Raw genomic sequence first — 15,190 nt, forward strand, 5'->3', positions numbered from 1 at the left:
TAATTTGAATGCATGCTGGGGTGTATTATTATTGATTTAATAAGTATTATTCATACATATACAGTAACAACATTGCAACAAACCTGTATTGCCGATGTTAACAAGCTTTTACTACATTTGTGGTGTGGTCTAGACTTACAAAGATCCTTCTGTCGTGTTTATGTTTCTTTTAAAATAATCAGAGACAGATAGACAGCTGGGAGATTGTTATCAGTTCATCACTTAGAATAGCCTACAACACCTTTCTCTAACTGCTTATTTGAGGGAAGTACAGCAGGACGCAGGAAGATGGTTGAGTGTTTTTTTAGGCATAAATGATCTACATCTAGTGCCTGTACTGTCCATTTATAGTCTTTAAACAACAGCTTTGACCCTTACCTAGTTAAAAACACGATAATTTCAAGTCATTGAACAAGATGTTCGGTTACACGGTCGGTCAACAATGTTCCCGCCATAAGCGCTAACACATTTCACTATGCAAAGACACGTGGTCGTGGAGTCAAACTTTGGCAGCAGCAGGGTGCGTCTGCGATCGCGTACTTACGTGAAGTAGGTTTGGGCCTGGGCTGAGCTAGAGATCGTGGGTTAAAACATACAAAAAGGGAGAAATCCCCTAAATTCATAAGGTCTGTAAAAGCAGTCATAGGTGGGGTAACTGATTCATGAATCAAATTCTTTCTTTCTGTGCCGGGTATGGATAGACCGATTCATCTGCCGATATTTGGGGATAATCGACTGTAAGACTATAGAAAAAGATGTGGATTATGGACAATTTCTCTAAAATATGAGATTTTCTTACTTGTAATGATGATAATAATAAAAAGAAAATAATATTTGTGTATCCTGCAGTGAATGGAAAACAATTCAGCACAAGTGATGTGAGCTGGAGATAAAATACAAAACAATGCATATCCAGTATTTCAAATAAGCACCAAAAATTGAAGCTGCCAGAAGAAAAATAAATGTTGGATGAATTTGAAAATTATGCAAACACAGATTTCTATAGACTGGTTAGTTTTACAGGTTAGTTAGCCACTAACATGTAAAACAAAGTTGCAAATACGCTCTACATGCCAGTTTTATGACACTTAATAATATAATGTGTAAACTGTAAAGAGGATGTAATGTAATATACAGGCGCATTAAAAACATCTAGTACATGACACATCACATTAATCGATCGCGGATTCAGGCTACAGTCCATTTTTCTCCAATCACTAGTTTGCTACATGCAATACCAACTTTTGTCCAGCAGATGTCCCGCTTTAGATAATAGTTTGCAGATGCACGGTTCAGGCCGCAATTATAATCAGGTGTTGCTTGTTACAAGGATCCTACAAATATCCTGCCAGCACTTCCATTGGTATGTTCGGTCTTAATGGAAATGAACTACATGTAGCAGTGGTCACACAAAACGGTAGAGGATGTGGGTAAACGTTATATTTGTTGTTGTTCTACTTAACATGAAGAATTTGGTGGATACTTCACCTTTTGAGGCTGATGCTGAGAAGGAATGGCTCTCTGTCAAGAAGATCAAACCAAATTATTCTGTGAGGCCACAATTCAAAGAAGGTTCACTCAACAGCCCAAGTCGTTTTCTGGAACTGCCAGAATGGGTACGAACTGAAGCTTCTGAGGTTTACTATGATTTCTTCAAACCAGAGATGGGTGTAAGGCTGGTGCCTGAGGAGGTCAAGTCAATTCTACTGCCTGAGAAACCGGCTCCGAAACGACCGTCCTCCATGACCAAGAAAATGGTGCAGGTGTTGTGCTACTTGGACCGCATGTATGTGAGGGTCCTTAAGACTGTCTTCACTAACCCCCAGGCATGGAAATACCTCACGCTGGGAAGCTGTCCTGTCAATAATGTCACAACGTCTCACTACTATTTTCGGTGTCCTCTGACTGGGTGCGGCATGAACCGAAGGGTATGTAATTTATTTACTTGTATCCCTGCTGAAAAATGCCTAAAACCAGCCTAAAGTGGTTAGCTGGTCTTCCATCCTGGTTTGACCGGTTTGCAAGGCCAGCTAATGCTGGAAGCACTCCGTAGGCTTTTGCATCTTAATGTGTCCACCGCCCTACAGCATTTACCTGTCAGATTTGTTTCTTTAAGTCTTTATGCATTTATTTTGTTTCAGGAGGATGATGATCGGGTGATTTACTCCAATACGCTCTGCTATAAACCACCCAACTCTGGTCTGGTGGTTTGGGAGCTGCCGTATTCTTTGCCCATTCACTGTCGCTACACTAAGTAAAGATGTTCACCTCTTGAACAAACTTTTAAATTATTGACACTTAATAGAAGTGTTCTGTTTAATCCTGAGTGGTTGCGGTTTCATAGATCTATCTCTCCCCTATTTTAGGTTCCATCACTCTTATCAAGTTGGCTTCTTGCCCAAGGTTATGAGTGAAACCTTGTACAGAGGCCTACAAACTGGAGGCCTACAAAGTAGAGGAGGAGTGACGCTCACTGCAATGAATGGTATGTTTGATGTTTTTGTTTTAAATTGCACATTCAAGCATCCTTATGCAAATATCCCTTCATGTGCCCCATGCTGTAGTCCATTATGTGTCCATGTTCTGTTGGGCTGGTATTTGTTGCCGGTGTGTATAATTTGCTGATACCCCCTTTGACCAATCTATGAGTTAATTAAATGGGTCTTGTTGATCCTATAACTTGTTGGTTTGGTATTTTCTGTCTTCACCTGATTAACATTAAACTAGCCATGGACACTTGCATGGAGTAAAACATGTATATTTGGAAACAACGTCACATGTAATGTGACATTTTCATGGTATGGCATTTCAGCATCTTGGACCGTACTTTCTGCTGGCCAGAGTGTTGTCATTGGCCAACCCATATGCTTTGAAGCCCAGGGCCCAACAAGTGGTGAATCTGAGAGACTGTACCTGAACCACTGTGTCGTCACTTCCTCTAAAAGTCCTCCAATGGACCCAAATGTTGTGGATCAATATGTTGTGGTAGCCAATTATGGGTATGTGACTCTACTCTCTGTTTGCAAAGGGCCTTGTGTTGCCATTTGCACTTTTTACTGTACATTTTGTTTTTACTGATACACCAGCAGTTTATATTTAACTTGCCTCTTTTAAAATCGCTCCCTTAATGTAGATGCCTGGTGGACAGTAAGAACAACACTCTGGCTAAGTTCTACAACACTTCGGAAAAGAGTACTGTGAGGATGTGTTTTCAGACTTTTATGTTTAAAGACATGGTTTCCAATCATTCCCAATTTGACCAGTCCTGTAATCAGTCTGGCTCCCAGCCCGACTCCGACCAGCCAAGCTATGGGTCTGGCCCTGACCATTCTGGACCTCCGTCCCAAAATACTTCTCTGATGGTATAATTTGCTGAACTTTTTATTTACACCCTTGGTCAAGTTTCCAAAACTGCACTGCTTTTAATCTTGGTTCTGAAAATTGACACTTTTTGAATGCTACCTCTTAACACCCTCTGCCCATGTTAGTCATTGTTTCTGCATTGTGAGTTTGACCTGGGACCAGATACTCCGACAGCTGGTGCAAAGTTCTGCATGTTTGACACCCAATCCGATATGTGAGTTTGAATCATTAGCACTGTGGTGTGGCGGGTTTAAGGGTACAGTGGCTTCCTAGAGCTAAAACTGCACAACTTTTGAATTGATTGTAATGTTCTTTGTTCTTTAGTTGGACTGGGCTGTATGGTGACCCTTCTGTCTGTGACTGCTGTGACTCTACATGTCAAGCTCCTGGTCTGTATAACCCCCAAGAATATGACCTGGCTGTTGCATAGTTTAGCTTAAATATATCTGCTCCATAATACAGAATTAATCACTGTTCAGGTTGTAGAGGACTCTCCTTGCCTTCCATTGGTTTTACAGCTAGTCCTGCCCCTCAACTCGCACCGTTGGTAGAGCCAATAGTTGGCTGGATGGCAATTCATTGTGTGCATAGTGTCTTTGATTAAATCAACTGACATAGCTTGTTAACTTAAGTTAGCTGATATGAGATTTTATTTATTAATGGCTTTAAACGGCATCTCCTTTTTAACTGAAGACTTTAATAATTGCACTAATCTCGATTCCATTGCTTGTTACTGTTTGCCAAGATAATTAAGGCCAGTGGTTTTAAGCTAGATATATATATATCTTGCTGTTTTCTGTCTTGACAGCTACCAGTAACTACAAGTCTATGAGCGTCAGTAAGGCTTGGGATGTAATGTTGGGAGGTCTTCAGACCTAAACTCCTTTTACCAGCGACTACCATTTCAACAAACTTCAGCTGGTCCGAGTGATTTGCCCTGGGACAATTATGACTACTACTAGTGGTCACACTGACTTGCTCTGGGACTCTTCTCCAGTAAAGGATTTTTGAAAACGCATGTTTGTGTTGTAAATCCTTGTTTTTTTCTAAAAGATTGTACCAATGCCTCTTTAGTGCCATAATTGATCAAGAATTGCTTTTGTTCCCATTTGTCACAAGTAGACTTTCTGTGCATTATTAATACTGGTTTGTCCTCTTGCCTGTACTTTGCTTCTGTCTTGATTAGATTGATGGTGAGTAAAATGTCTGACTACCACTCCTGTCAGTTTAAATGTGCTGAGTGACTTCAGACCAGTCTCCTAAGTAACCAGATGTTCCTGGTTGCTAGGTAGGGTTGCATGGCATAACCTTCTGGTTGCTATAATGTGGTTCTTGGTGTGGTGAGTTGTGCATGGGTGCTGCTGAAGCCTCCATGTGCTATGGTAACATGCACAAACACCATAAGATGCACAATTTATGGTCTCTGAGGCAACTGAGGTTTGTCCTCTGGCACCCTGATGGAGGTGAATCACTATGCCACCTAGACTGCTTTAGGAATTGGGCATTCCAAATTGGAGAATCACAATCCCTTTTTGAAAGATATGAGACCAAGAGTGCGTCTAGGTCCCTAAACTTCACCACTGGTGTGATTTTAAACTGACCTGAAATCAGCCATGCTTTCCAGGTCTATCTCAGTTCTGGAATATGGGCTCATACTCATGTCATAATTGCCATCTTAAACCATTTCACCATATGTTTTAGTAAGGTATGGGATTCTGTTTGGGTGATCCCTTCAAACTGCGAGCCAGGGCCATGGTCTATGATTTGAGAGATCTTGAATCTCCACAGATTCATTGAACGGCAAGCACATACACACTACCTGGGTAGTAAATGCACAAAGGCCTTTTACACTCATTGACATTTGAGTATCTCACACACAAGGAGCCAGAAGGTCTATTGAGACTTTGTCTTGTTTATTCCTGGACTTCACATACAACTTTGGTCTATGAAACCAATCACTTTTGTTCATGGTGTTGAGGGAACCAGACAATTTTGTATTCAAACTGTGGATTGATTTTTTTTTTTTTTTTTTTTTTGGTGTAATTGTAAATTTCTGGCTGTTAATTAAATCTAATTTGGCCCATCTATTCATCCTCGAGCCGAACCTAGCCATCATATAAACTGTTGATTATAATACACAATACTTATCTGGTCGTTTCTGTTACATGTTGAATTTATTTTGGGAGGCTGACCTTCAACATGGTTTTATTTTTAAGCATTGAATGTTTCATTTGGAAACGTTTCACAACTAATTTAAATTAAACAAATATTTGTTGATGTAACTTTAACAACAATTGCCATTCATATATGTAACCATTTTTAGTGCTAAATTTATTTTCTGTTTAGCCCCACATTACATTATAATGAATCTATTAGCCTAAACAAATGAATGTCACTTTTAGGCCTGCACAGGTAAATTAAGGGACCATTTGTACTAACTGACAAAAAGTACTTCACCAGGTTTTACATTCACTGATTCAAAAACTTCATTTAGGAAAATAAATGTGTGAGGCATTTTATGAAATCAATTTCCAGCAAAGGAAACAAACGTTTGGCAACATTAGAGGCCATTATTATGATTCACATACATACATTTCTATCATTAATCTCTATAAAGGCAAACATTGATCTGTAACCCTGTTTTACCGATGCCATCATTATTTAATTTAATTAAATGCTGTGATTGTCATGAACATTCAGCATCTCGTCAAGTTTCATTTCCAAGCTTGTCAGTATTTCTGCATTATTGTCATGTTGAGAATATAAACTCCTGGATATATTGGCCAAGGTCTCACTTTTGTTTAATAAACTGCACTTGTGTTCGTCTCTCCATTGCCATCGTCTTCATCCTTGACAGCAACATTACACCATTGCCTACTTATTTATTACTTATTTATTTGAGGTGGTTCTTGTAAATTGAAACATGATTTTAAGTAACTTAATGATAAAAAAATAAATTGATAACACAATTGCAACAGTTTACTTAATTGATGAAAATGTTTGCTACTTTTAATTTAATGGAAATAAAGTATTTTCAAGATATTTGTAACTTTTGCATTATAATTTATTTACACAGCAATAACAATAATAATGTCAACAATAATAATAGTACCAATAATACTAGGATGGTTAAAGCAACATTTTGGCAACCCCAAAAAATTAAATCCAACAAATTAGTTATTTTATAACCCAATTTATTGGGTAAAACTTGCTACCCAATGCATTGGGTTAAAATAACCCAACACTGGGTTGGTGCTATATCAACCCACCATTGGGCTATGTGTTGGGTCATTTTTAACCCAACTAATTTTAGTGAGTACGTTTACTATTGTTGACCTGGACTACTATGATTGTTTGCTGGCTGCCCTGACCTTTGCCTGTTTGTGACCACCCCTTTGAGTATCATTGGATACTGCTACTGTTGGTGATTGACCTTTTTGCCTGTTTACCTGTTTTCATTATAAAGCTGCACAAGGATCTCAATTCTGATGACTCATTACACATTATCTATGTAATATAACAAGTGGCATTAAGATGATCAAAGTTAAATTTGCAGCCTACATATTTATATACACTCACCTAAAGGATTATTAGGAACACCATACTAATACTGTGTTTGACCCCCCTTTCGCCTTCAGAACTGCCTTAATTCTACGTGGAATTGATTCAACAAGGTAGTGAAAGCATTCTTTAGAAATGTTGGCCCATATTGATTGGATAGCATCTTGCAGTTGATGGAGATTTGTGGGATGCACATCCAGGGCACGAAGCTCCCGTTCCACCACATCCCAAAGATGCTCTATTGGGTTGAGATCTGGTGACTGTGGGGGCCATTTTAGTACAGTGAACTCATTGTCATGTTCAAGAAACCAATTTGAAATGATTCGAGCTTTGTGACATGGTGCATTATCCTGCTGGAAGTAGCCATCAGAGGATGGGTACATGGTGGCCATAAAGGGATGGACATGGTCAGAAACAATGCTCAGGTAGGCCGTGGCATTTAAACGATGCCCAATTGGCACTAAGGGGCCTAAAGTGTGCCAAGAAAACATCCCCCACACAATTACACCACCACCACCAGCCTGCACAGTGGTAACAAGGCATGATGGATCCATGTTCTCATTCTGTTTACGCCAAATTCTGACTCTACCATCTGAATGTCTCAACAGAAATCGAGACTCATCAGACCAGGCAACATTTTTCCAGTCTTCAACTGTCCAATTTTGGTGAGCTCTTGCAAATTGTAGCCTCTTTTTTCCTATTTGTAGTGGAGATGAGTGGTACCCGGTGGGGTTGTAGCCCATCCGCCTCAAGGTTGTGCGTGTTGTGGCTTCACAAATGCTTTGCTGCATACCTCGGTTGTAACGAGTGGTTATTTCAGGCAAAGTTGCTCTTCTATCAGCTTGAATCAGTTGGCCCATTCTCCTCTGACCTCTAGCATCAACAAGGCATTTTCAGCCCACAGGACTGCCGCATACTGGATGTTTTTCCTTTTCACACCATTCTTTGTAAACCCTAGAAATGGTTGTGCGTGAAAATCCCAGTAACTGAGCAGATTGTGAAATACTCAGACCGCCCGTCTGGCACCAACAACCATGCCACGCTCAAAATTGCTTAAATCACCTTTCTTTCCCATTCTGACATTCAGTTTGGAGTTCAGGAGATTGTCTTGACCAGGACCACACCCCTAAATGCATTGAAGGAACTGCCATGTGATTGGTTGATTAGATAATTGCATTAATGAGAAATTGAACAGGTGTTCCTAATAATCCTTTTGGTGAATGTATATAAATATATATAAATATATATATATATTTTTTTTTAATAATTTTTTGTGTGTGTGTGTGTGTGAGGAAAAGTGGGAATAAAGTCATGTGTATATTTTTTACAATGTAAGGTCGTGAAGGTACTGGAGACTATCCCAAGAATACGTTTTTTTATTATATATATATATATATATATATATATATATATATATATATATATATATATATATATATATATATATAATATGTGTAACATTAGAAAAGCTGAAAACTGAGATTTGACATTTACAAATGAAGATGCTAAAAATTAACATACTCTTAGCCTAGATAAGATTATTTACATTTGTATTCAATTTATGTCTGTAAATTACATTTCAGATTTTTTTAAATCCTCGACTGTGTAGAAGCCCTTGGTTTCTTGGAATTATTTACTTCAGCGCTGGATATTAATACACAGATATTGACATAGTTCAGGAAACTCAAATAAATAAACAAGGCTCTGTTTTCACCATGGTTACACAATGTTAAATAAAAACCAATATGTTCACATCACATAAAAAATCCTATTAATGGAATAATTGCATCTTACATATTAATTTAATTAACTGTGGTCACACTACTTCATTATGTCTGCCTACACAGCAATCAGTGATTCAGGGCCAGTTCTAGACATTGAGAGGCATTGGTTTTGTTTTGCAAGCTTTGGCTAATCTAATCAAAAGTCAAGTGGTTTTGACTATAGTTCTTCCACGGAGGTGCTCATTGTTGTAGCCTGGTAACTGCTAAACAACACTTTGATCTGATAAAGTGATAAAAAGCCTGTGCACCTCAAGAGCTGCCAGCCAATGGATGTGATCACATCTGCAGATTTCATGCTGTCTGAGACTGAGATTAACCCTTAGCACTGACCACATTAAAATCCACCTTCCAACATTCTTGACTTATTTGTTTAGTATTTTACAAGTAAAGAAACTAAAATATAGAAAGTGCAAAATAATCAATCCCATATCCATACCAAATTTTGAAATATAATGACATACTTGTATTACAATTAATATTCATTTTCAGAACATTCTAGCCATTTCTAAAAACTCCAACACCCCAAAGAATATACTTTTTCCTATTTCCTGCATTGTAGTAAACACTGCAAGAATAAATAGAACCATTTTAATAAATATTTGTATTAACATTCATTATACATTATATTCACTATAATGTTATCATATTAATTATACTTTATGTCAACTACTAATAGTCTATTAGAGGAACACATGGCATGGTGTTTCTACAAGAAACATGTTGACCTCAGTGTTATTGTGTCAAAGTTCAACATATTTAAGCTTGTTCTCTTCAAGACAAGCATCTAGGTAAATTACTCACATGCATGACTTGTTGGGCAAACAGAATAATATTTAGCATTTTATTTGATCGCCTCTCAATTTCTCCTGCTCTTGTTTTTGCGTACAGTTCATTCATTTGTGGAGTGGTTCAGTCCAGGCCCCACCCACACGTGTATGTAGTTGGTACACTCCACAGTAAGAGTGTGTATATTCCTTTAACTGTGTGTAGTTGAGACACAAGGCCACCTAGTAAAGGTGTCAAGCATAAGAACAGCTCTCTGTACATGTCTGTATTTTCACAACAATACTAAGAACACAACACAAAGTACACATCAGACGCATTTTACACGTTTTGTGGATTTTCCTAGATAGACACAACGCTTTACAAGTTTTTAAATGCAGATGTGAGCGCACTGCGCAGCTCTGGGCCTCGTTTCACAAGGGCTGGGTTTCCCTATAACATTGCAACTTAAGCATTAACAATCATCTTAAATGATGTCGCTGTTATTTTATGATAGAGTAATGAATGTTTCCCAAATGAGCATGTATATCGCTCGCTATAAAGTTGAACTTAAGTGCTTTGTTAAGGGAGCTGTCCAGTCCAAAGGTGCTGATCACTTTGGCCAGTATGTCCAGGAGTTTGTCTTCTCAACATGACAATTACAAAAATACAGTTGTAACCTTGTCGAGGCGCCCAAATGTATTACCTAACTATTACAGAATTTGATTTAAAAAATGAGGAATCATTATGCATCATGCAATTTCTTACTGCACTGTAAAATGACTATATGTGATCTGATTTGAACCAGCCATTGGAGGAAAGAAGAGGAGGAGCAAGAGAGAGAGGGAATCTCTTTTTATTATTTCAGCACCCCAGAGAGCAGCCCCCCTAATCCCTGTAACTAATGCTGCATTGGAGACACCTTGGAAATTTTCCAGTTGTAATTTCTTCCGACTTTCGAATTCAAAGCCTTCCAGGTTGCCCGTGAAACACTCATGCTTCTTTGTCAAGTGTACACACAATTGAACCCTCAGCAGTGCCTTTGGTGTTAATTAAAAATACTTTGATTAATGATTAATTGATTGATTAATTGACATGACTATTTTCTTCCACCCAAAGAGGAGGGACATGGTAGGCACAACAGAGGTACTCACAGATGATGTAGCAGGAGATGTGTAAAATACAAAGCTATTGTTATCATTCCAACTGAATTTTACAATTTTATCCACACGTTTACACATTCATAATGTGCGTTTTCGTGACTCCAAAGCACACGTCGAGGACGCGCTTTTTGCTGTCAAAGCGCATGCTTTTGATGGGTCAGTGTGCAATCAGACACCCGACCAGGCGTATATGAATACTTTGGCTTGCCATACACCCAATTTCCTGCCGCTTTCACGTGCACGGCGTTTCGCGACAGGCACGTGAGAGGTAAAAATATTTGATATTTTTCTGAGCCGCTGCCTCAAGTCATTGAAAGGCTTATTATTCACAGTCAATCATACAACAATTTACTGAGCTCATATCAGACTGCTGAAAACATGAAAGAAAAGATAAATGTCATTACAATTCCTGTACTACATGATCCTTTGAAAATCTCATAAAGAGATATTATTTGAAAGCCAGGGCTTGGGAGCATATGAGTGCACAAGTACATTTGCCATTTTAAAATAAACTGCTAAATGAAACCTAATTTGAAAATGAACTGATTTCAATGGGTGATGTATCGTTTCGTGTACACTGGATGTGTAAAGAAACCATGAAGGCAAATTATTATTGAACAGAAACGTCTCTTTATAAATGCTGCGCTAAATTTGCATCAGGTTTTCTCGTAGGCAAATCAAAGACAGACCAATCAACAATAAACACAAGTGCCGTTTTTATTTTATAATTTTTTATCTAAGAAAAATTAAAAAACAAACTATCAAAACATATATTCTGTACCTGTAGCTTTGTTGATCAACAGTCAACACACGATCGCATTGCACCATTAGTGAGAACGAATAGCTCCAGGTTGAGATTGTACATTGGTACTTTGCTACTTTTCCTGCAATTCCTGGATGTGGAAGGTTGAATTTTCAACCAAATTTGAACCATTCAATTTTAGGAAGTGAACTTTGTTAAGCGAAATAGAACGGGCTGAATTTTACCTGATGAAACATCTAGATTGTATTTTCAAATGAACTTAATATTTTGGAAATGAACTTTGGAAGGTGAATATTTATTGTTAAATTGTTTTATAATTAAATTAGCAATGTTTCCAAATGAAATATTCAATGCTTAATAATGCAACCATGTTAAATTTCAGCCTCCCAAAATGCAATCACTGTAAATTCAGCCCATTTAAGTGCAAACACTGATAATACAATGCATTTTTTTTCGATTAGAGCAATTCGACATTCACTTTTATGCACCAAGACTTTAGTCATGATTTTAGCTCTATAACCATCCAAACATAACTGTTTTCTTCAAACCAAGTGTGCCGCACAAGCCCTCAAAAGTGAAGCCAAAATGTCTCGATCGCCCCCCGGTGACTGGTCCTAGTATAGGTCATAAACCCCGCCTCCCCATGTTATTCAACGGGACGTGAGACCAACTAAACAATTAAATTACACTTCACATATATTTTTTCCAAAGATAGTTTCTATCACATTGATGTACTTTCAAGTGTTTGTTTTCAAAATAAGTTTGTTTTTAGTTATTTGATGCTATAAAAACGGTGCTGTGACATCACGATTGACAGCTGTGATTTACAGGTTCTCTGAGCGAAGTAGTCACTGAAGCACCAACAGACTTTTTTTCGGGATCTTCGGAGGACTGAGGAGATTGGAGCTTTAAATTTCATACCTAAATTTCTATAATTAATTATTTCACACCATCATAAGTCATAAGTCAAAAGTGCAGGGGCGTGTGCTTGCGATTGATTCAGCGAGAGTGAGGGCGGGGCCTTGATTTCACGGCTTTACTTCCTGCTCACTACTGCGCAGGTCTGGTCCCGAAATCGCAACTGCGCAGACTCAAGTCCCAAGATATCAAGGCCATATCGGACACTGGCGGCTTCAGTTCTCACCAATGGAAAAGAGCGAAGGGGCGTCGTCCATCTTTTTTTACAGTCTATGCTTCAAACGTATGACAGCCCTTTTTCAAGTTTCCTCCCTAGCCTTGTCAATTAAGGTCCAATTAGAAACAGGTGAGTTCAATCAACTTCAAGTGGGAGGAGAAAACGTTGAGGGGAGAGTAAAAGGCCGAAACACACTTCATGCAAGTAAGGGAATGCAGATGCGAGCACTTGGCCAATGCATGACCTAAGCGTGGTCCCGTTGTACATACTCTACCAGGGCCATTTCTAGGCATAGGTGAACTAGGCGGTCACCTAGGGTGCCAATAGGGATCTCGCCTAGGGCACCAGAATGACCTGAATGTACTGTACTCTACTTGAGCTCTTGCATTGCTCTGGCGGTTACAAACCTCACACCACAAGGGGGCGATAGATTTTTATAAGACGCCACAAAACTGAATCATGAAAATTTGACTCTATGGTCCGGTGTATGAAGTCAAAAATCCATCCCAATATGTCCAAACTGGACCAAAGGTAGTTGTGGCATCTCCTCTGCAGATGCCTTTCCATTTCTTCCTGGCTCTGACAAATCGGTCCCGTTGTTGTTTCCATTTTCTCTTGTGTCGTTATCAGAATTTAGGGAAGCTACAACTTCTTGCCAAGCATTTTCTATCGCTAATTTATTCAAATGGAGAGGGGACGAGGGGTTGTAAATATGTTTGTATAATCTAACTTGTTTGGCAAGACTTTCCTCAAATTGCTGCTCTGCCATCATAGTTGTTGACTGAAAACATAAAATCTGCTCTAGCGCTCTTTGTGGCCATGCGTGAGAATGCAGCGTGTACTTTCATTTTGTTGTGAATTGAGTGCTGATGGATTTCACTATGCAAGGAGGCATGGAATCGACCTTGCGTTTGCGTACCAAGGTGCATCTGTGGTCGTAAACTTGCATGAAGCATGTTTGGGCCTGGACTGAGCTAGAGATCGTGGGTTAAAACATCCAAAAAGGGAGAAATCCCCTGAATTCATCTGTAAAAAACAGTCATAGGGTAACTGATTCATGATTAAAATTCTTTCTCTCTGTGCCATAGGCACACGTGTATTGATAGACCGATAGCCTATATCAGCTAGGATGATGGGCTGATATTTGAGGGATTTTGGGATTATTGCATTCGGCATTGGCCGATAAAAGAGTTCACTTGGTCAATTCTCAGAAGTGTCAACACCTGGGGCCGGTTGCATAAACATAGCCATTAACTTAAGACTGCATCTAACAATTAGTTTGACTAGCTAAAAACGCCATAGAAAGCATGTTGCATAAAACAAGCTCACAGTTGTCTTTAGTAAGACAGTCTAATTTGCATTGCATTGTGGGAAAAATAAGACACTGAACAGCTTAAAAAAATGGCCGACAGTGGACGCTCAATACAGTTTTTATTCGCTGAGAATATTTGCTTATTAGAGGACTACAGTGCTTCAAAATGTATTTTAATGAACACATTTAGTGATTTAACCCAAATAATTAAAAACACAACATTTGTCTACAACCAAGTCTCAACTCAATCCCCTTTCAGCCCCCACTGGCTCAGCTGACAGTTATTTTCAATGGCAAAATGGACTGTAAACAAAAGTTAGCCTGAGGTGTGCTGTCTTACATTTTGGTCTTAAATTAGACTCATCTAAGTTTTTATGCAACTGACTGAAAAAATTAAGACCAACATTTTAGACGACTAACTAGTAAGACTAGTCTAAAATGTATGCAACCGGCCCCTGTTTTCAAATTGGGAAATCTGAGTAAATATTGCATAAAATAAGTGTTTGTTTCACTTTAGAAATTTTGTGTACATATATTTGCTGTTGTTAAAATGTTTATCGGCATATATATTGGGCATCCTGCTCTCTAGAAATCTGTATCGGCATAAGCCAATGAAAAACCTATACTGGTCAACCACTATATACATGTACACAGAGTATACGACTGTAAGACCAGGGGCGAAAATTTCATCAAAATGTTGAGGGGGGACAATAACAATTGTTATTAACAATTGAACATAACAGTTCTCAAGACCAATTTTTGAAGGGGACACCAAGGGGTTTTTTGTTGTTGCCCCATTTGCATTTGTATTATTTTATTTCTTAAACAATTATTTTAAGAATATATCATTATATTATTTACAATACACATATTTTAATGATATTTTAGGGGGGGGGTCCCAAACACAGATTTCTATAAACAGTAGTTAAACTACTCCTTTTAGTTAGCCACTAGCCTGTAAAACAAAGTTGCAAATTAGCTACATGCCAGTTTTATGACACTTAATAATATAATGTGTAAACTGTAAAGAGGATGTAATGTAATATACAGGCGCATTAAAAACATCTAGTACATGACACATCACATAAATCGATCGCTGATTCAGGCTACAGTCCGCTACATTATATGTTTCTCCAATCACTAGTTTTCTACATGCAATACCAACTTTTGTCCAGCAGATGTCCCGCTTTAGATAATAGTTTGCAGATGCACGGTTCAGGCCGTAATTATAATCAGGTGTTGCTTGTTACAAGGATCCTACAAATATCCTGCCAGCACTTCCATTGGTATGTTCGGTCTTAATGGAAATGAACTTCGTGTAGCAGTGGTCACACAAAACGGTAGAGG

General features: G+C 38.5%; 1 pseudogene; it reads left to right on the forward strand.

The window, feature by feature from the left end:
• Window positions 1-475: 475 nt before the first annotated feature.
• On the forward strand, window positions 476-3,793 carry LOC127652092 (zona pellucida sperm-binding protein 3-like; annotated as a pseudogene).
• The last annotated feature ends 11,397 nt before the right edge of the window (window positions 3,794-15,190 follow it).

Source organism: Xyrauchen texanus, chromosome 11 (genome assembly GCF_025860055.1).
Source record: "Xyrauchen texanus isolate HMW12.3.18 chromosome 11, RBS_HiC_50CHRs, whole genome shotgun sequence".
Lineage (NCBI taxonomy): Eukaryota > Metazoa > Chordata > Actinopteri > Cypriniformes > Catostomidae > Xyrauchen > Xyrauchen texanus.